We start from the raw sequence: 22,536 nt of genomic DNA, 5'->3' as shown, positions 1-22,536 counted from the left end.
TGCTAGGGCTGTCTCATACAGGACTGGTGTATTGGTATTAGCGGGGGTATTTTTACAACATGTCGGCGGGTCTTCTGGTTGATCGGTAAAGTCTGCTTTACATGAAATTCAAATCCTTAAACTGTTCCCTGCCTCACTGGGGATTCGAACCTGGGTCCGGCAGGACCGCACGCCACCTCTCTACCGATTCAGCCACCGCTGAATGCAACATGTATGAATAACTTTTCCTAACCCAAATTTCCACCTCAGATACAAGTTGTCAATTAATAATGATAACAAGAGATTATGAAGTAATGTTGCAATCAGCCAATCATCACCAACCTTTCAAGTGCATCTTCGCGTCGATTGAAAAAAAAAAAATAGTATATATGTCAAATTTGATGCGATAGATGATGCAAACAACACCATGCCATGCATGAACCAACATTATCAATATGAAATAAAACGTTTTAGAAAACGATAAAGTTATTTTAATGAAAGTAAATCGCCAGATGAAGAATTCACAGACTCCCCAGCAAGTAAGATGTTCAAAGTGCAAACTTTCACTGTCATCATATATAAACTATGGACTTGTCTTGCACAACGTAAAGAAGCTTACAGAGGACTAGCAACTGATTTTGCATTTCTAAAATGTTTCTCGGATCAAAACGAAGAGAATTTGCCAGCCAGAGTACTCCATCTCACATCAATATACAGAGATTATTTTGATTCTGGCTGTGCTGATGAAGGTGAACATTTCTGTGAGTTCATGATCAGACTGAAAGAGAAATTGGATCCACCACTGTCAATGCCCAAGTTCATAAAACATCAGAATTTGGCAGCAACTTTTCCGAATGTCAGCATAGTTTTGAGAATACTTTTGTCATTGCATGTCACAGTGTGTGAAGCAGAACGCAGCTTCTCAAAAATGACATTGGTGAAAAGTGAAAGGCGTGCTATAATGAGACAAGATTTTTTTTTTTTTTATGTGTCTGACTCTGGGCAAAGGCTTCAGGGACTATATTTCGGGGGCAGTGGCCTATCCCAAGGCCCAGTAGTCCTCCTACACCTTCACATGCCACCACCTCGGCGCTAACACCCACCGTCCATATTGAATACATGCTAGGGCTGTCTCTTACAGGACCGGTGTATTGGTATTAGCAGGGGTACTTTTACGATATGTCGGCGGGTCTTCTGGTAGAACAAGAAAGTCTGTTTTTTTTTTTATTAAATTCAAATCCTTAAACTGTTCCCTGCCGCAGCCGGGATTCGAACCTGGGTCCATCAGGACTGCAGGCAGCCTCTCTACCGAGACATGATGGCAAGGCAGCTGAGCTGCCTTGCCATCATGTCCATTGAAAGTGATCTAACACGTGTGATTGACTTTGAAGACGTAGTTTCCCAGTTTGCTGCTATGAAAGCTCGAAAGGCTAACTTTTAGTTACATAAACTTACATCTGTAAAGGACTTCATCTAGTAATTTTGATTACTACAATTTTGCTCTTGTCAGATGTTAGTTTATTGAAAAGCATATTTTTGGTACTAAGTAATCTAAGAACAACTGCTGCTAATTAATGTATGCAATTTGAATCTTGCAGAGAACACATCATATTGCCTTATACTTTATGGTTTTGTGAGCTAAATTCTCAATATATATGTATAACTACCTTTGAATTTACACTGTCTTTTTTTTTTCTTAAAAAAGTCGGGGGTTAGGGTAAGGGGGGATCCTACTTGATGAGGTGGCCGGGGGCCTAAATTGTCTTGATGCGGCCCTGCATCTTTTCCAATGTTGGCACAAATTCATAACTTATCAGTTCACAGCCAGTGCCTACAGACCCAGATACATACAGAAAATACATGTATTTAAAATAATTTATTTGTTACAGTCAACAGTCTGCCTGCAGACAGCCATTTATCCTCTCAAACTCCACATGGGAGGAGGTCTGTTACATTAATGGCGGCGTTTTACGAAAGCGCGGATCCGCATGTTAAAAGTGCGTTGTGTTTTCCACGGAAGCACGGATTTGTTTTTCTTTTACATCAAAAGAGCGGCTGACTTTCGTATCATAAGCGCATTTATCACTCACTTCTTCCGTTGCCAGAGGTTAACATCTGTTGCACAATGCTCACCACAGGGAAGATTGAAGCGGGATTCTAAAGCAGAGTATTTTTGGCCATTTCAGGATAGCCCTTTATTGATCTTGGAAATAGTAAAATCCACGCTGGACACATACAGCTACATATTTACTCTTGCCATGAAACGGAAACGCAAATATTTCATAGGTCGCGTCTGCTCCTCTCCCCTGAACTATACTTGTTATACTGTGAGACAACATACTCAGTCCTGTCTGTCAACGTTATAAGGAATTGCTGGTTGACCGGTACTCCTGATCCTCACACAAGGTGTAGTCTGAAGATTTTCAACTATATCCATGAGGGCAAATTAGTTGGATGTGCTGTGTAAAACTGCTTTTTGAAATGAGCATGGGTGGATTCAGTGGAATTGTTTGTACGTTTTTGGTTCTAGGGGACTTCAGCCCAAAGCACAGGGGGATATCTTGACTCGGCAGTGAATAATTATTGACAAGATAATCTGCAAAGCGCGTACATCTGTCATCCTGCGGTTCGTCTGTCATCTGATAACTGCAAAACCAATCCTCGACATCTACAAGATCAGTGAAATGGAGACATAATGCTAGCTCCAGCCACTGGCTTATGTCATTGTTGTTCTTTATATTCCGAACTTATGTCAAATTTTGTACTTTTTGCCACCATACCCGCCCTATATGGAATCTGCAACATTCGACGAGTGCATTTGGAAATATTTCTCTCAGAACTGTGGGCATGGGGAATTCAAAATCAGTCTGTATCACTGAGGCTCTCAGTTGCAGATTCCTTGTGGAACAAATATCAGTACAACAATTCCACATAGTTCTATAAATCTCCTCTGATTTACCCGACAAGAGAGCATACACTAATGGAATATAATGTCCGCTACATAAGCCATGTATAGTGAAGAGTTGATAGAAGAACTTTGGACAACTGAAAGTTCCATTAACGAAAATCTCCTGAGCAGACTTCACCAGAAATTCAAGAATAGTTGCACATGCAAGGATAACAATTACAGTTCCTAGACTATTTTCGAGAACGAAATCATTGTCTTTGCTCATGGTAGTATCCATAGAATTACGAGCATGATGCACTTCCTCACGAGTTTTGGCCAACACAGGATACACTCTCCGTCTTTCTCGGTATATCGAATATGCTATATATCTTACATCGCCAGATTCCAGCAGATTATCAGAAAATGTATGTAGTTCTGTTCTAATGAGTTTGGAAGTCTTGCAGTCATGTCATCACTCGCCTTCCTTTTCACTTGTGCAAGCAAATGCTGTCTTTCAAGTTTTCTTTAATCTTTGTCATGGTTATTCTCCAATTGTACCTGAACAATGGCAGCAATGTGCTGTCTGTTTTAAGTCTACTGTCAGAAATTATTTATACACTGCTTTGACGAGTGTTAGTCTAAGACGACCTTGAGTAAATTCATATAAGTCTCTTGGGAGGATTAGGTGTAACTGATACTCTAACTCACCCAGTTATTGTTCTCCTATCTCCTAGCTAATTCCCCATTGAATTGACCAATTCGTAAAGATTACATATTTAGAAGTAGTCTAACATCAGATGACGATGAGCATGATGTTTAGGTTGGTTGCCTGGGCTGCCAAGCATCCTTGAGGTGCCTATTGACAACGTATACTTGAACCAGGTCTAGGAGCAGAAGTGACTAACATGGAAAGCTTCTTCTCCCTCATGGAATTTGAAGAGGTGCCAACTATTTATTAATTACACTGCTAAATACAGTTAGATTACATGATGATATATACAAGGCGAATCTAACTAATTAATCTTAGTTTTAATTAAACTAAAGCCAAGCCAAAAATTCCCTTTATCTACGTAAATATGTTAAACCCACATCTGCCTTTCATGTGAGGGCTTTTCATCCTCAGGACAAGTCATCTACCACACAGTCGCAGTTTAGGTCAATGGAACTTTCCAAAATAATTACATGTATTTACAATATAGTTGTCCACAAGGGTTAAACTCAGTAGCATTTAATTTAATAATAATAAGATTTATTAAAGGGAACGCAATCTCTGGGTTATAAAAACGGCTTGAATAGTTATTAACGCTCTCCAGGTGTTCCTCTGCTTCTAACCAGGGATGACAATTTTAAAAAAGTAAAGAGCGCAACTACTCTGGGGGAAAATATTTCCCACATTTTTGGGGCCGGGCGAAATATGATACTCTGTATCACGTAATCTGACCCTTAACCAGGAGTTCTTTCCATAGGTCTCGAGAACCCTGTGATTCTAGTTTGGCATCTTGACCCATTTGGTCTCCATCTTTCCCAGTCTCCGGGGTAACCGTTAACTCAAGGGGTACCAGTATATCAATAGTTTTTATGTTGGTATGTCCCCTACATTTTATTTTTACGAGTCTCAGCACCCCCTCTGAATCTGGATGTGTGGAGATCACCTTAGCTAATGGCCACTGGGATCTTGGTTGTTCTGTTTTTACTAAAACCACATCTCGTATGTTTATAACAGACTTGTTGCTGGCAGCCTGAGCCCCATAAAATCTCTTGTAGGCTCAAAAGATATTCTTCACTCCAATGTCTATTTCAAATGTCCAATACTTTTTTCAAACGTTGATATCCCTCGTGCAGATGTTGTCCTAATTCATTATTTTCTATGGTCGGATCATCTACTTTTGCCTGGATATCCACACAAGGCACAAGATGGAGCTTTCTGCCATATAACATTTGAGCCAGTGTCAACGCCTCAATCGAAATGCTAGTGTCATATAGATAGATTAAAGGTCTATCATTAATCCTAGCTTCAATTTCAGTAATCACTGTTCTTAACTCCTCTCTTGTGATCTTAGTTCTTTGTAAGGTTTTCCTTAGGCAGTTCTTCACAATGCCAATCATTCGTTCGGTAAATCCATTTTGCCATGGTGCTCTTGGAAGTACAATATGAACTGTCAGGTACAATTTCAGATTCCCAGTGCCGACTTAACCTTTGGGTCATTCATTATATTTAAAAGTAGAGGTGATGCTCCAACAAAAATGGTTCCGTTGTTGCTTATTAATTTGTTAGGACAAGACCTTCTAGCGGCAAATCTTCTAAATACGTTCAGGAATGTCTCTGAACTCAAAGCTTCTGCCATTTCTAGATGGACTGCCCTTGTGTATGTGCAAGTAAACAGACATGTATAAACCTTATGGGGAGTTCCCTCACCTGTAACAATTATAGCCCCTGTGTAATCAACTCCAGTTACCTTGAAGGGCTGACTTACATTTTCCCTATCCCTTGGTAAAGCAGGTGGTCCTGGATAGTCATATGGTCGTTGTTCATATTTCCTGCAAGTAATGTAACCTTTGAGATATTTCTCTATGACCTGTCTACACTTAGGGATCCAATACCTTTCCCGGATTCGGGCCAAAATCTGTGGCACACCTTCGTGAAGAGTCCAATCATGAGCTTTACAAAATAATCATGGGCTGTACAAAATAATCGCTCTTTGGTAATAATATGAGATGTCTAGTTTGGAGAGGCAAATCAGCCTTTATTATTTGGCCCTGGCATCTAAGTAGACCATTTCCGTCTAAGGACAAGCCAAAATATCCTATCAGCTTATTCTTGTTCCCAGTGCCTTTGCCTAAAAGGTCATATATCTCTCCTAATAATTCCTTAGTATCCTTTTCAGCCAATATTCCATTGGATCAATCTTCTGAAACCCCACTTTCATATTAAAAAAATTAACTAATTTAGTAGTGTTAATAAGTTGGATTATTGATGAGAATCTGCTAATGTCAATTACTTCTGGCTACAGGATCCAAGTTTACTACACCAACCTCAGCAATACTATACTGTTTCTGCTCAGGCCAATCTTTAGTGAGTAACCATTTAGGACCTTTAAACCACGAGTTATCTTTGATCAGTCTCTTTACAGTCGAACCTCTCGAGAGCAGATCAGCTGGGTTTTGTTTGGAGGATACATGCATAAATTTAAATTTGGAAGACAGCTTTTTAATAGTCTTCATTCTATTGTGGACGGAAGGAATTTTACTTTCTTCCTTCCCTATCCAGTAAAGACAGATCTCACTGTCAGTCCATATACAGATATCCTCAAATTGAATATCAAGAGTACCGGTTAAATACGTGGCCAATTTAGTTCCTACTTCCATGGAAGCCAATTCCATTTGAGGTAGGGTTCTTCCTTTAATTGGCGGAACTCTGGCTTTGGACATAATAATCTTACTATTCTCTCCTGTTGGGCAATAAGCTACTGCTCCATATGCCCTTTGAGAAGCATCACAAAATATGTGTTAGTGTGACTTCTCATTTCTGTTTATTTTCCTGAGGATACATATGCCTGATGTGGTTTGAAAATTCCTTTCTAATCTGTTCCCATCGTTCCACATACGTCTCACCAAAATCAGAGTCCCAGTCTAACCTTTCTCGCCAAGCCTCCAGCACTAAATATTTGCCCCTAATAACTATAGAACTGACCAATCCTAATGGGTCAAATAACATGGACACCTGACTTAAGGACCTCTTGGCGAGAGTGACATCAGAGAACTTAATTGATTTCAACCTTATTTCATCAGCTCTTGTATCTCAGTTAAGACCCAACACATTTTGAATTTTAGGAATGTCATTATTTGGATAGGCCTCTTGTATTTTATTCTTCAAAAACGGCGAATTTGTATTCCAGCTCTGTAACGGCAAATTTGCCTTCCCACAATCGAAATTGGCTTCACCATAAGCCTTCAATGGTTCCGCCTCAATATCAGCAACACCTTGCAAATTATCCGTGTAAAAAGCCTGCCCTATTGCTGGGCATTTGGCATTTCCAAAATGATGCTTTAAAGTGTTGCAAAGTAGAAAAGAACTAGCACAAGAGCCAAAGAGCACCGATCGGAGACTGTAAGTTTTCAATGGACTATCCTCATTTTGAGGATCCTGAGGCCAGAGGAATTTTGTAAATTTCCTATCCTCCTTACTGTCCTATTCTGAGGAAAGCTTTATTAACCCCTACACCGCGGGCTTGTTTACCAATGACTTGCGTGTCCCGCGGGGTTATTTGGGCTCGGACAGACTCTCAAAAAATATTTGCCAAAAATCAGTTATTAGTCCTAGAATAAAAAAATTACATATGCTTATGGCACATACATTCAGCGTTCTCCTGGAATGATTGTTGATCCTTCGTCCGTTACCTTAGGACTTGTGGAGACCTCTGAAGTTGGGTAACGAAGTCTCCACTTTACACTTCCCGACAACCCGTAATATGATTACCACAGCCAGATACAAACACTATAAACACTATTCTACAATTTTCAAGTAGTTTGGGACCCATACTAAAAAAAAAAAAACTGTGAAAGCAATGGAAATTACGAGCGCGTCTGATCGTCGCACTTGCGCTAGTTCGCTCTAGGCACTCTGTCATTTATTATTCATAAAACCCCTCACACTTTATATTTCTATTACTATATCACACTTATATATATCTGGAGTCTTTCTCCATAAGTTTCCTTCAGTCGTATTAGTTTATTGTCACTGAAGTCATTCAATTTTTCAGTCAGTAAAATACGTAGAGAGCCACGGATTCACTCTCACTGTTATAACATTAATTATTTGTACTCATATTCTTATATTACTAATTACTTACATTACTATTTACATTTTCTATTCTATTTTCAATATTTACCCTGCTATTTTACTTACACTATGTTATTCACTGTTACTTTCAGTAAGACAAAACTATAATACACTGTTCAATCATATGAACTGAACATCCATTGCTTTCACCTGCTATTTACACATTATTTACACATTATTTCCAAATAATTCTGCTTCCACACTTGCACTGTTAGAACTGCTTCTGGCTGTGATAATCGAAGAAGCAGATAACACAGAGGGGAACCTGGCACTCAGCGCACTGCCAAGAGGTGCGTTTATGCTCAGGTGTGCGGCGTGTGGTATGCGCACATACCTGACACCTGCGAATCGCAGCCTTCCTTTTCCCTGTGGCAGGCATTAGCTCAAGTCTGTGCCGATCCATATACGCCCTCTGCTCAAGTCGGTCGGGAAGTGTTACTGGATGGCGCCTTGGAGTTGCTGCTTGCACCCTACCATATCTTTCCAGCAGCTGCTGGACACAAGTCCTGGCGAACAACCTCAGGGAGAAGGACTTGGGTGGCTTTACCTTCATCTTGTACAGGATGAAGGCATTCAGCATCGTCATATCTATGAGATGCAGAAAAACTTTCCTGTACCACCTAGTATTCTTCCTGAGGCAGTCGATCTCACCAATCATCATGTCGGACTTGTCCACCAGCTGCATGTTGATATTATAGTCCAATACAGCATCAGGTTTCATCACAGGTTCGCCTGTCCTACGGTCGACCTTCCCACTGTCTCTCATCTCCCCCTTATGTACGGTGGTGAGCATGTGCACGACTCTCTTGTCATGCCACCGTATTGCCAGCATCTTCTCACACTTGCGTAGGTGCACGTCTCCTTGCTGCAAGGTTCCCGCCTCTGGGAATTTGGGGAAGTTGGCACGATTACTTTTCACAGTGCCGCAGGAGCCAGTGCCATGCTCAGAAAGGTATTTGGCAAGTTTCGGTGCTGTATAGTAGTTGTCTGTATACAGCACATGATTCCCACCAAAATACTTTTCTAGGAGCACTTTCACTACACAGCCTGGGAAGCCAAGGGGGTGAGTTTTATCGAGATCGACAGTGCTGGCTGAATATATGACAAAGTCAAGGATATACCCCATCTTACAGTCGCACAGTACAAAGAACTTAATTCCAAAGCGATGGCGTTTGCTTGGAATGTACTGAACAAACCGAAGATGTCCTCTGAACAAAACCAAGGATTCATCAATGACAACCTTCTGAAATGGGTGGAAGAATGACATGAACTTATCCTTCATTCTGCTCAGAATCTCCCGGATCTTCCAGAGTGGGTCGGTTTGGGAAGGTACATCATTGTCGGCAAAGTGCAAGTTTCCCATGATGTTCCGGAAGCGATCTCTGGCCATGTACTTATTGAAGGTGGGTGAGGGTAGTAAGGGGTCCATGGATCAGTATTCTTCCAACTCATGCTTCTTGGAGTGTGGCATGAGAAGCATGAGGGCAAAGAACACATACAGCTCCTGCACTTCCAGCATGGACCACTGTTGCATCTTGGCTGCACCTGTACCACTAGCAGCACGTTGTGATTCATACCTGTTGGTCTCATCACATATGTGCTGCATGACTTCGTCATCTAGGAAGGCCAAAAGGTAGTCGACACACTCAGCATTTTCGTCCATAGTGAAGGCAGGCTGAACTCCTGAGGAGCTCTGATTGAAAACAAGATTTTCGGGGACAAAATCTGACCCTTCCGTCCACGCGAAGGCGTCCAGGATTCCCTGTTGTGGCGGTGTAGGGCGGGTGGTGGTGATGGTGGTGGAGGTTGGCTGTGAGGGAGGCTTATCTCTGTCAAGGTCACTCTCACTGACCCTAGGTTGCCGCACAGCACTAGCAACCCTTACCCTACTAGCTACACTACTTTTCACTCTCCTAGATCTACCTCTACCTCTATGGCCTGCCTTCACTGTTGATGCTGGTGGTGACTCCGACGACGAAGACTCCGGAGATAACTCAGCCGATGATGATGACGAGATGAGTAAAGCGGGGCTTGGGGAATGGGGAGGTGAATGCACTCGTGACTCATGGCGGGCTGGGTCACGTGGGGGCATTGTTCTGGGGCTAACACGCCGCCTTTTCACTCCCTTCCCAAATTCTTGTCCTTCCTGCACTAAAGGCTCCTTTCCCTTGGAGCTAGACACTGATTCACTTATTGAAGCACTCGTTGTCGCTGTTTCTGGCGCGATAACCTCACCCGGCTCATCACACGATTCACCCGAATCGTCATAGTCACTGTCCATCCTTATCATGGACAATTCTGCAAGTTCTCGTGCCACTGCAGAGTCACTGAGGCCTTTCCACTTGCCTCAACACTTTTCTTTGGAGTAGAGGTCACGGGGCCCTTTGCAATTGGCGCAGAAGCGGCAGGAATGGCGGGGTGCGAGTGCAACATGTTTTCTCTATAGCGGAGGACAAGGAACTAAATGCCGCGGCTTATCTGAGAAGGGAAGGATTGACAATGACACTTTAGGATGACTGCTGCTAACTTACAGGATAATTTTTTAAAGGTAGAAAATCTCGGCAATAAATAAAGAAATAGGTAGTTCCAGGTGAATGTAAATGTCAGTTAGGATTCTCCCTTCCTTTCTGATATATATTTTTATTACAGACTTCGATTACAAGGCATAAATCAAAGGGGAAATTACCGTGATAATGTAGCGAATGAATGCACGTGAGGTTTTGTCAGGTGATAATTAGGCAATTTCTGGAGTATAACACTATCACTTACCTGTTTTTTTTTTGGTATATATTATTTGGTATAAATATAGGGCATAGGGCTTATTTCAATGGATGAAATCTGTGGAAAAATCAGGGGGAAATTTCCGTAGCTCAGCGCGGCGTGGGAGGTGAGAGGAGAGGGTAATGGAGGGCAGGTAGGGAGGGGAGTCATGAAGGGGGTAAAACCGCTAAAATGTCAACAATGGATGGGAGTACAGATGAGATTTGGAGTGCTGACTAGTGTGGACATTGGCAGTACTGATAGATGATACAAGCCACCACTTGAGAGCCCGGGATAATTCAAAATAACACAGAATCACAAAAGTGACGCCCTGCGGTATGATCCATTGTGGCCGAGCATCACGAAAGTGACGCTCCACGGTTAAGGGGTTAATGTCTGTTGTATAGCCATAAGGTTTCTCCCTAAATCTTAGCAAAACATTCCCTAACTTCTCTGTTAGTGTAGGTCCAGAGTATAGGCAATCGTTCAAGCTAACTGATCCCTTGGACACTTTACTACTGTGACAGAAAACTATCCTTATGCGAGTAGTTACTGAATCTTTGCTTACAGCATGATGTGGTAAATAATGTCCCTCCTTGTGGTTAACAAGGAATTCTAACCCTTCTATCAATTTATTTTTCAACTGATCTTTTATATTATTATCATATATGGTTAGATGTTCTGGTTTATCTCTGAACTTTCTTAGAAGAGAATTTAGCTGAGCTTTAGCTGCATGGTAATTTGTTGGTAACTCTGAATGGTTTAGTTTCCATGGTAATCCTACCCAATACTGTCTATCCTTAAATTCCACTGACTGGTTATACAAATCCAAAGTTACTTTATCTTCAGAGGTTAGTTCCTCAGAGTGTATTCCTAAACTATCTAGGTCCCATTATTTCTGTACAGGTTCAATATTTTCATCCAGCAAGTCATTTATCTGAGTTGGTTCTAGTTCTGCACCTATTTTAGCTACCATCAATGACTGTGTGGGGGTATCCAAGACCTAGTCTTCTAGTTTAGCCTCTCCTTTAAATTGTTTTGGAAAAGGCAACTGACCCATAATAAGGTTACCTCCTGGACTCTTGAACAACTGTACCTTATTCTTGAAAGTCCTATGTAGGAATCTTCCACAGCAATCAGAACCAATTATCATTCATATGGGACCCACGGTATCTGATTCCACATTCCGTTTAGCAAACCTTATCCCTGAGCTTTGTAGATGATCAGAAGTTTCCTTCAGTCTTTTTATATATATACTTGTCTCCATATTATCTGGTACAGCTGCTGTTATACGGCATTTATATCTGCCTAGTTGTATTACAGGCCTAACTAGATCAAAAGATTAATCTTCCTTAGTAGTTAAGAATCCTGTAATGGCTAGATTTACCTTGCCAATAATAGGTAACTTTAATTTCTTCACAATGTCTGCAAAAATGAAGGTTTTCTGAGCACCCGTATAACGAAGAGTACATGTTAATAGGTTTCTATTCCCAATCATCACCTTTACATCTGTTATTGGAACTGCGGCTGGCATTACTACTGGAGTATTCCCCTTAGCAAATGTGATATTGACACTTACAGGTTTAGGAACCTCATTTTTCATCCTTGGGCATAAAGCACTATGATGATGATCCCTTTTACATTTGAAAAAAAAAAAAAATTTGCCTTCAGTCTGCGGAAGTATGCTCGGAGTTCATACAGATTATACAACATCCCAGTTCCTGAAGCTTTCCCACTCTACAAGCATAATCAGGATAATGTTGACATGATGCACTGCAGTGTTGCTCACCACAAAATGCACAAACTTTCCTGTCCTTTACCATGGAAGGTTTTACTTCCTTATTTTCATCACCTTGTCTATTCCTTGTCTTTTATATTTTATCCTCAGCGTTTAAAGAGCTAAGGAAAGTTCCTATCTCTTCTTTAGGCACATAGTTAGCCTTCTCTGACTTAGGTTTTCCAACCAGTTGGTTAGTGGGTTTTTTCTTTATTTCTGTCTTCTATTTAATCTCAACAGGCTTTAATTTTTCTTGCAAATGTTCACAGAGTTGCCTTAAGCCTTCTTCAGTCCCCTCACAGGAGATATTATCCTTTTGGTACAGTACCTCAAAAAAGTATCCTCACTCGAGGGTAGATAGTTCCGAAAACGTTGTGGATCATGCAGGTGGTTTCGGCAATGTTGGTAAGCATGTAGTCGACATCCAAGGTTGCTAATAATGGTTTGTAATATTACTTCCACAGTGTGTGTAACGTTACCAAAATATGGCAAGAATATTACATCATAACATATGAAACATCATCAGTAACAGTATTAGGCAGCCATATTTAGCATAACCTATTCTATAAATCATCCTTTAAACAAACGAAGTCTGAGTTGCCATACACGGATATATGAACTGACACTGACTGCAATGAACGAACCAGTGTCATTCTGTAGCCTCCCAGTGTAGCAGTCCCATTACGGCACTAGTTACTGTTCAATTATCTCTACTGAAGTGTCTCCGAGTCGAAGTAGTAATCCTCCTACCTGGAATCGCCATTCACCATGGAGACTTCACATGAAACACGACAACGTATAATCTTTCTTCACATGGAGGTCTACAACAATGCTGACGTTGCCAGACAGGTTGGCGTTTCGAAACAAACCGTTGCTTTCTGGATACAGCGATATGAGGAAACTGGCGAGACAGACAACCGACCTCGGGGTGGTCGTCCATGCTGCACATCTGCACAGCAGGATGAGATTTGCGATTATAATACACATGCTGATGCTAAGAACTATAGATATGGTTTATATACTACTTAATGAAGGACGTATTTTATGTAAGATACAACCTGGGCGATACGAAAACCTATTATAATGCAATATATAATCATTAGTTATCGTATCTTCTCCATCCAATCTAGGCCATACTTGCTGCCATACGTGCGGATCCATTTCGCACAGCTCCCAGTATTCGGGCTGAGTTTAGTCTACGTTGCAGTGATGAAACAATTCGCAACCGACTCCACAGCACTGGCTTACACGGCCGTAAACCAGCAGCCAAGCCCCGATTGACAGATGTGCACATGGAACAGCGAATGGAATTTGCACTAAATTATGCCGACATGTCACCTGACTTCTGGGACCGGGTCGTGTTCTGTGATGAAAGAACGTTTTCATCTGAACCTCTTCGACCTCATTTTGTTTGGAGATCCAGGAATACAAGGTATTATTGATCATTATGTCTCATCCAGTGCAAGCATATATGTCCCACGATTTATTGTCTAGTCAATGCCCACGTCGTTGAAGGCGAAGTAACATTTAAGTCACATATGACATTCGACCCATTTTGCTTTCAGATACGAGGCAGATTACGTTGTGGCCGATGGGAGAAGCGGACGCATCACCGCCGGGATATTTGGCTGGGTGCATGTGGGCGGTGTTGGAGAGCTCGTTGCTGTGGGTGTGGGTCGATTCACAGGTGTGAGATATGTGGAGATATTGGAGGAGACCCTACTTCCTTCTGTGAGGGCAATGCTATTTGATGAGGGTGAAGAATTCTATCTCCTTCATGATAACAGCCCCATTCACACCTGTCGGGCTGTTAAGGGGTGGTTCCAACAACACCCTGAAATTACACTTCTACCACATCCTCCTTGATCCCTGGACCTCAATCCTATCGAACACATCTGGGCGGCCATGACTGCAAACATGCCTGACATTCATCACCGTAGCCGTGCCACGCTCATCGCCAGTGCGTCTGAAGGCTGGGAATACCTTCGAGGTGTAGAGGGACAGCAGCTGACTCAGGAGGTCGTGACATCCATGCCAAGGAGGCTGAACAGTGTAATAGAGGCTGGAGGTGGCTATACCAAATACTAATAAAATAATGTCACGCATTTAGTGTATGCCGTCCTATGTGTGTGACCCGTATTCACCTGCAGCCTATCACACAAAAATATGTGTGTTTTCGTTAGTAAAACGCCTACAAAACATGTCATGGGTTATCATGGAGTCTCTCAGGTTGTATTACAATGATGTGCTGTTTATCACGCAACCAATCTACTATGGGCATAACTGTTACTGTCGTTAGGTCAGTTACCTATGATATACGGAGGTGATAGGCAAATAGTGACCTATACTGAATCAATGAATAGTCAAGGAGAAGACTACTTGTGTGGTCATTCATTCATCCTTAACCCCTTCTATACCGAGACGTCGCGTATTCTCTCTCTCTCTCTCTCTGAATAAAATCGCCATGAGGTAGGAAAAATAGATCACCACAAAATGCGTATCGGTATTGAAGAGGGTTAAATAGTAATAATAATACACATGTATGAGAATAATTAGCCTGTCAGCTATCGAAAATGCCAATGATAACAGTATAAATATATCAATGGCAACTGGAGTCCTCAGGGCTACCAGCACCTTGCCAGCACTTGCGGCAAGGCCACAGTGGTCTTTCAGATCTTTCGTTCAGTTTTCAGTTTGTTTCCTCACAAATGTGTTCGGATACTTTTTTTAGGTACTGTACCTACCATACAAGCCATCCTTGTTTTTTGGTGGAAGCTTTATTAAGGACACAATTCTAGAAAGTACCCAATCTGCTCCCTTAATATCTTCGTAAGTACCTAAAGCCTTTAAATTACAACTCATTGCAATTCTAAAATTTTGCAAGGAATCAAAATCATGTTTAGGTGTAGGTAATTCAATTAGAGCTTTCAGTAATTCGGTGATAACCTGCTCCCTGTCTTCGTAGTTTTGTCTAAGGATAGTCAAGGCCACCTCATAATTATTTTCTTACACTGATAATTCTTTTATCAGCTTGTATGGCGTTCCCTTGACCTGTCCTAATAGATATGTGAGTTTTGCTCACATTAGGGAGATCTGTTCTATCACGAACTAAGTATTTGAATTGATCCCAAAAGAATTTCCAATTTTGCTCCCCATCAAAGTCTGGAAGCGTAATTTGTGGTAGTACAGCTTTACTCAGCTGTTCCACAACTTGTATTTCCGCGGCAGTCTCAGACAATTTTGACTCTAGTAACTTCACTATGGTTAAATATTCTTCTAATTTACCTTCAAATTTTGTAGTCTCTGTCTCTAAGAGATCTTTATCATCAGCTTTTACTATGGCCGCTTCTAAAGTTACATGATCTTCTTCATACTTAGTCCATCGGTGTTCGGTATATTCAGGAGAGTATTTAATTTCTGCCTGGACAGAGGTGTTTCATCTAACGACTGTTTGCAATCATTTATGGCTCTCGTTACCCATCCTGCCTTACTAATAGAATATCTCTAAAACAAGGACATAGACATGTTGACTGATTTCTAATTTAATAAAATAACCATTAATTTCAACCACAACTTTACCCCAGCTCAGTAATCATCTAAATATTTTAAATTTTGAGGAGTTTAGTGATTGGGTTTATGGTATTAACCCTATCTCCCTGGGTTGTTAAACCTCTAGGGTTATATCTTATCCCCTCACTCAATTTCCAAATAGCCCATATTTCCCGGGCTCAGTTAATTAATCGTTTTAAATATTGAGGAGTGTAGGGATTAGGTTTATGGTATTAACTTATCCCCCTGGGTCGTTAAACCTCTAGGGTTATATCTTATTCTCACACTCAATATCCAAATAACCCATATTCCCTGAGCTCAGAATATTTATTTCCTAGTATACCATAGGCCCACCCATAGTTTGTATAGCATAGAACTGTCCTTTCTTCAGTTTTATGTAATTTATAAATTTCTGAAGAACCGCATCTCTGCCATGATGATTCCAATGCATACCATCGGCCTTTAGTGTTGCCTGGACAGGCTTAACATTAAAGTGGATAAAATCCTTCCCCTTCCTAATTCTTTCCAACTTCCTGTTCACGGCTTTGCTAATTAATTTTATCATAGCAAGCTGGAGAAACATATGGTAGGTTTGAAGGCTCAAGAAGGGTTATGGTTACATAGGATTTACACGAACTTTCTTTGGCTCCTACCATGGCTAGAATGTTTTCAACAATTTCATTAACTTCCACATCTTCATGAATATCATTTCCTCCCAGGAAGAGGATAGTGCGGTCATGCTCTCAATCTAATACGGCGTTTAGCCTTTCATCATCGGAAAAGGAACTTGCCCTTCAAACCGGAGCTCGGTATATCTGTATTTCCACGTCATCCACTTCAACAGAACGTGGTAGTAGGTTATGCCCAACGAACGCAACATTAAAAATATTCAGTGCTTCAGCACACATCGGTTTCTTCACTCAGGGCACCAGAAAATGTGTCATAAATTATTTATACACTCCTTTGTCTGACGAATGTTAGTCTGATACAACCTTCAGTAAATTCACAAAAGTCTCTTAGGAGGATTAGGTGTAACTGATACTCCAACTCACCTAGTTATTATTCTCCTATCTTCTAGCTAATTTACCATTGAATTGGCCAGTTCGTAAAAGTTACTCAGCTAGAAAGAGTCGGACAAGAGATGAAAACGAGCTTGATGTTTAGGTTGGTTGCCTGGGCTGCCAAGCATCCTTGAGGTGCCTATTTACAACATGCTACTTGAACCAGGTCTAGGAGCAGAAGTGATTAACATGGCAAGCTTCTCCCTCATAGGATTTGAAGAGGTGCCAACTATTTATTTATTACAATGCTAAATACAGTTAGTGTGGGAAATATTCTTCCCCAGAGCAGTTGTGCTCTCTTCATTTTATATGAGTCGTCAGTGGTTGGAAAGCAGAGGAAAACTAGAGACCATTGTCAATTGTTCAAGCGGTTTTTATAACCCCAAAATTACGTTCTCTTTAATCATTCTTGTTATTGTTAAATTAATTGCTACTGTGTTGAACCCTCGTGGACAACTCAATATTGTAAATACATGTAATTATGTGGAATTTTCCACTGATCTAAACTGCATCTGCCCGTTAGATGACGTGGCGGGGATGAAAAGGTCTTCGTGTAAAGCAGATGTGGAATTAAGATATTCACGTAGTTAAAGGGAATATTTGGTGTAACTTTAGTTAAAATTAAAACTAAGATTAATTTGTTAGATTAGCCCTGTTTATATTATGATGTAATCTAACTGTATTTAGCTTTGTACTTAATTAACAGTTGGCAACCCACAATTCTATGAGGAACTAGGACCTGCCACATTCACGCACTCTGCTCCTAGACAAGGTTCAAGTAGCACGTTGTATTTACGCACCTTAAGGATGCTTGATTGCTCAAGCAATTACACAAAGCAGCCCCATCGTCATCGGTTGTCCGACACTCCCTCTTCACTAGCTAAGTAAATTGGCCAATTCAAGGGGGGATTAGCTAAGAGATAGAAGAGAAATAGTTATTGTACGTGAGTTAAGGTTAAGTTACGGTTCACCTAACCCTATGAGACTTGTTTGAATTTACTTAAGGACAACCTTAGGGAAGAGTAACGACCTACGAGTTGTCTACTAGGAAATACAAGAAATTTCTTACATTGTGGTGCCCTGAGGGAGGAGCACCGAATTGTATACATTAAATATTTCATACATCTTGTTGCTCGAGTGAGGAGCCCCGATTGTTTACCAGAACCTCTAAATATTTTTCACATTTTAGTGCCCCGATCGAGTGAGGAGAGCCGATGTATGCCAGAGCGCTGAATGTGTTTAACGTTGCTTTTAATGGGCATAGCTACTACCACGTTAGGTTGCTGTGGATGATGTGGGAATACGTACATACCGAGTTCAGGGAAAATGGGTGTTTTGGCAATTGATTGTGGGGATGAAATATAACCCTAGAGGTTTAATAACCTTGGGGGATAGGTTGAAATTATAGACCTAATGCCTACACTCCTGAAAATTAAATGAATAATTAGCTGAGCTGTAATGAGTATTTGGAAATGAGAGGGGGGATAAATACAACCTTAGAGGTTTAATAACCCAGGGGGATAATTTGCACATAGAGGACCTAGTCCCTACTCTCTTAAAATTTTTAAATAATCAGATAATTACTAAGTTGGGGTAAATTTGTGATTCAAATTCATAATAAAATTATTAAATTAAAAATCAGTCAACATGTCTGTTTCCTTGTTGCAAAGATCTTCTAGTAGTAAGGCAGGATGGGTAATTAGAGCCATAAATGATTGTAAACAATCGTTGGACGAAATACCTCAGTCCAAGGAGAAATTAAATAGTCTCCTAAATATCCTGAAAGACCGATGGAACAAGTATGAAGAAAGTTATATAACTTTAGAAGCTGCTATAGTAAAGGCCGATGATAAGGAACTCTTAGAGTCAGAAACTACGAAGTTTGAAGGTAAATTAGAAGAATACTTAACTATAATAAAGACACTAGAGTCAAAATTAGCTGAGACTGCCGCGGAAACACAAGTTGTGGAACAGCAGAGTAGAGCTGTGTTACCACAAATAACGCTTCCGGAGTTTGATGGGGAGCAGAACTGGAAATCCTTCTGGGACCAGTTCAAATATTTGGTACACGGTAGAACGGATCTCCTTAAAGTTAATAAGCTTACAAATCTGTTAGAACAGGTAAAAGGAACATCATATCAGCTGATAAAAGAATTACCAGTAGAAGAAAATAATTATGAGGTGGCCTTGACCATCCTTAGACAAAACTACGAGGATAGGGAGTAAGTTATTATTCAATTGCTGAAGGCTCTAATTGAATTACCCATACCTAGGCACAATTTTGATTCCTTGCAAGAATTTAGAATTGCAATAAGTTGTAACTTAAAGGCCTTAGGTACTGACAAAGATATTAAGACATCAGACTGGATACTTTCAAGAATTGTGTCCTTAAAGCTTCCACCGAAAACCAAGGATGTTTTGTATGGTAGGTGCCAAAGGGATCATTTCTCCTGTGAAGAGATTGAGGAAGGCTTGTTGCAACTCTGTAAACATTTGCAAGGAACAGTAAAACCTACTGAGGTCAAACAGAAGAATGAAATAAAGACAAAACCCACTAACCAACTGCTTGGGAAACCTAAGGCAGAGAAGACTAGGCATGTGCCTAAAGAAGAGATAGGTACTTTCCTTCGCTCCTTAAAGGCTGAGGATAAAGTATTAAAAACAAGGAGCAGACAAACTGATGAAATTAAGAATGTAGAACCTTCTACGGTAAAAGACAGGAAAGTTTGTGTATTTTGTGGTAAGCAACATTCCAGTGCATCTTGTTAACAGTATCCTGATTATGCTTCTAGAGTAGGACAGCTTCAGGAACTAGGATGTTGTATAATCTGTATGAATTTCAAACATACTTCCAAAGACTGTAAGACTAAATTAAATCTTTGTTTTAAACGCAAAAAAGATCATCATCATAGTGCTTTATGCCCTGGGATGAAAATTTAGGTTCCTAAACCTGCAAGCGTCAATATGACAATTCCAAAAGGGAATGCTCCATTAGTAATGCTAGCTGCTGTTCCCATGGCCGATGTGAAGTATTGATTGAGAATAGAAACCTATTAGTAAGTACCCTGTTTGATACCGGTGCTCAGAAAACCTTCATTTCGGCAGACATTGTGGAGAAATTAAAGTTACCTATTATTGGCAAGGTAAATCTAGCCATAACAGGATTCTTAACAACTAAAAAGGCTCAGTCTTTTGATTTAATTAGACCTGTAATACAATTAGGCAGATATAAATGCCGTATAACAGCAGCTGTGCTTGATAATATGGAGACAAGTATATACATAAAGGGACTGAAGGAAACCTCTGATCATCTACAAAGCTCAGGGATAAAGTTGGCTAAACGGAATGTGGAATCAGATACTGCGGGCCCCATCAAAATGATAATTGGTTCTGATTATTGTGGAAGATTCCTACATAGGACTTTAAAAAGGAATAAGGTACAGTTGTTCAAGAGTCCAGGAGGTAACCTTATTATGGGTCAGTTGCCTTTTCCAAAACAAGTTAAAGGAGAGGCCAAACTAGTAGCCTCAGTCTTTGTTACCCCCACACAGTCATTGATGCTAGCTAGAATAGGTGCAGAATTAGAACCTACTCAGATAAATGACTTGTTGGATGAAAATATTGAACCTGTATACAAATTGTGGGACCTAGACAGTGTAGGTATACACTCTGAGGAACCAACCCCTGAAGATAAAATAACCTTGGATTTGTATAATCAGTCTGTGGAATTTAAGGTTGGACAGTATTGGGTAGGATTACTAAGGGAACTAAACCATTCGGAGTTACTAACAAATTACCAGGCAGCTAAGGCTCGGTTAAATTCTCATCTAAGGAAGTAGAGAGATAAACCAGAACATCTGACCATATGTGATAATATTATAAAGGATCAATTGAAAAATATATTTTTAGAAGAGATAGAATTCCCTGTTAACCACAAAGAAGGACACTACTTACCACATCATTCTGTAAGCAAGGATTCAGTAACTACTCCCATAAGGATAGTATTCAATTGTAGTAGTAAAGCGTCCAAGGGATCAGCTAGCTTGAACGATTGCCTATACTCTGGACCTACACTAACAGAGAAGTTAAGGAATGTGTAACTAAGATTTAGAGAGAAACCTTATGCTTACACAGCAGACATTAGCAAGGCTTTTCTCAGAATAGGACTGAGAAAGGAGGATAAAAAATTTACAAAATTCCTCTGATCTCATGATCCTCAATGTGAGGATAGTCCATTGAAAACTTACTGTTTCCGATCGGTGCTCTTTGGTTCTTGTGCTAGTCCTTTCCTACTTTGTAACACTTTAAAGCATCATTTTGATAATGCCAAATGCGCAGAAATAGGGCAGGCTTTTTACATGGATAATTTGCAAGGTGTTGCTGATACAGAGTCCGAAGCTTTGAAGTCTTATGAAGTAGCCAATTCTGAATGTGGAAAGGCAAATTTGCCGTTACAGAGCTGGAATACAAATTTACCGCTTTTGAGGAATAAAATACAAAAGGACTATCCAGATACTGATATTTCCAAAATGCAAAATGTGTTAGGTCTTAACTGGGATACAACAACTGATGTAATAAGTTTGAAATCAATTAAGTTCTCTGATGTCACTCTCACCAAGAGGTCCTTGTTAAGTCAGGTCTCCATGTTATTTGTCCCATTAGGATTGGTCAGTCCTATAATTATTAGGGGCAAGTGTTTAGTACAGGAGGCTTGGCGAGAAAAGTTAGACTGGGACACTGAATTAGGTGAGACATATGTGGAACAATGGAAACAGATTAGAAAGGAGTTTGAAACCACATCAAGCATATGTATTCCCAGGGAAATAAACAGTAATGAGAAATCGCACTTACACATATTTTGTGATGCTTCTCAAAGGGTCTATGGAGCAGTAGCTTATTCCGCAACACGAGAGGATAGTAAGATCATAATGTCCAAAGCCAGAGTTGCTCCAATTAAAGGAAGAACCCTACCTCAAATGGAATTAGCTTCTATAGAAGTAGGAACTTAGAAGTAGGAACTAAATTGGCCAGGTATATAACCACTACTCTTGATAGTCTGAGGATATTTACATATGGACTGACAGTGAGATTTGTCTCTACTGGTTAGGGAAGGAAGACAGTAAAATTCCTTTCGTCCATAATTGAGTGAAGACTATTAAAGAGCTGTCTTCCAAATTTAATTTCATGCATGTGTCCTCCAAAGAAAATCCAACTGATCTGCTCTCGAGAGGTTTGACCGTAAGGAGACTGATCAAAGATAACTTGTGGTTTAAAGGTCCTAAATGGTTACTCACTAAGGATTGGCCTGAGCAGAAACAGTACAGTATTGTCGAGGTTAGTGTAGTGGACTTGGATCCTGTAGTGCCTGAGCCAGAAGTAATTGACATCAGCCGATTCTCATCAATAAGACAACTTATAAACACTATTAAATTGGTTGTTGAATTTTGAAATAAGAAAGTGGGGTTTCAGAAGTTAGATCCCCTAGAATACTGGCTGAAATGAGTACAAAGAAATTCTTACGGGGAAATATATTAACTTTTAGGCCAAGACACTGGGAAAGGGAATAAGCTGATGAAGAATTTAGGCTTGTTCTTAGACGGAAAAAGTCTGATAAGATGTCTAGGCCGACTGGTAAAGGCTGACTTCCCCATCCAAACCAAACACCCCATTTTATTACCCAAGC

The sequence above is a fragment of the Coenobita brevimanus genome, chromosome 72 (assembly GCF_032717465.1).
Source record: "Coenobita brevimanus isolate Jiangsu-jjx chromosome 72, ASM3271746v2, whole genome shotgun sequence".
Classification (NCBI taxonomy): domain Eukaryota; kingdom Metazoa; phylum Arthropoda; class Malacostraca; order Decapoda; family Coenobitidae; genus Coenobita; species Coenobita brevimanus.
This window is presented reverse-complemented; position numbering follows the sequence as displayed.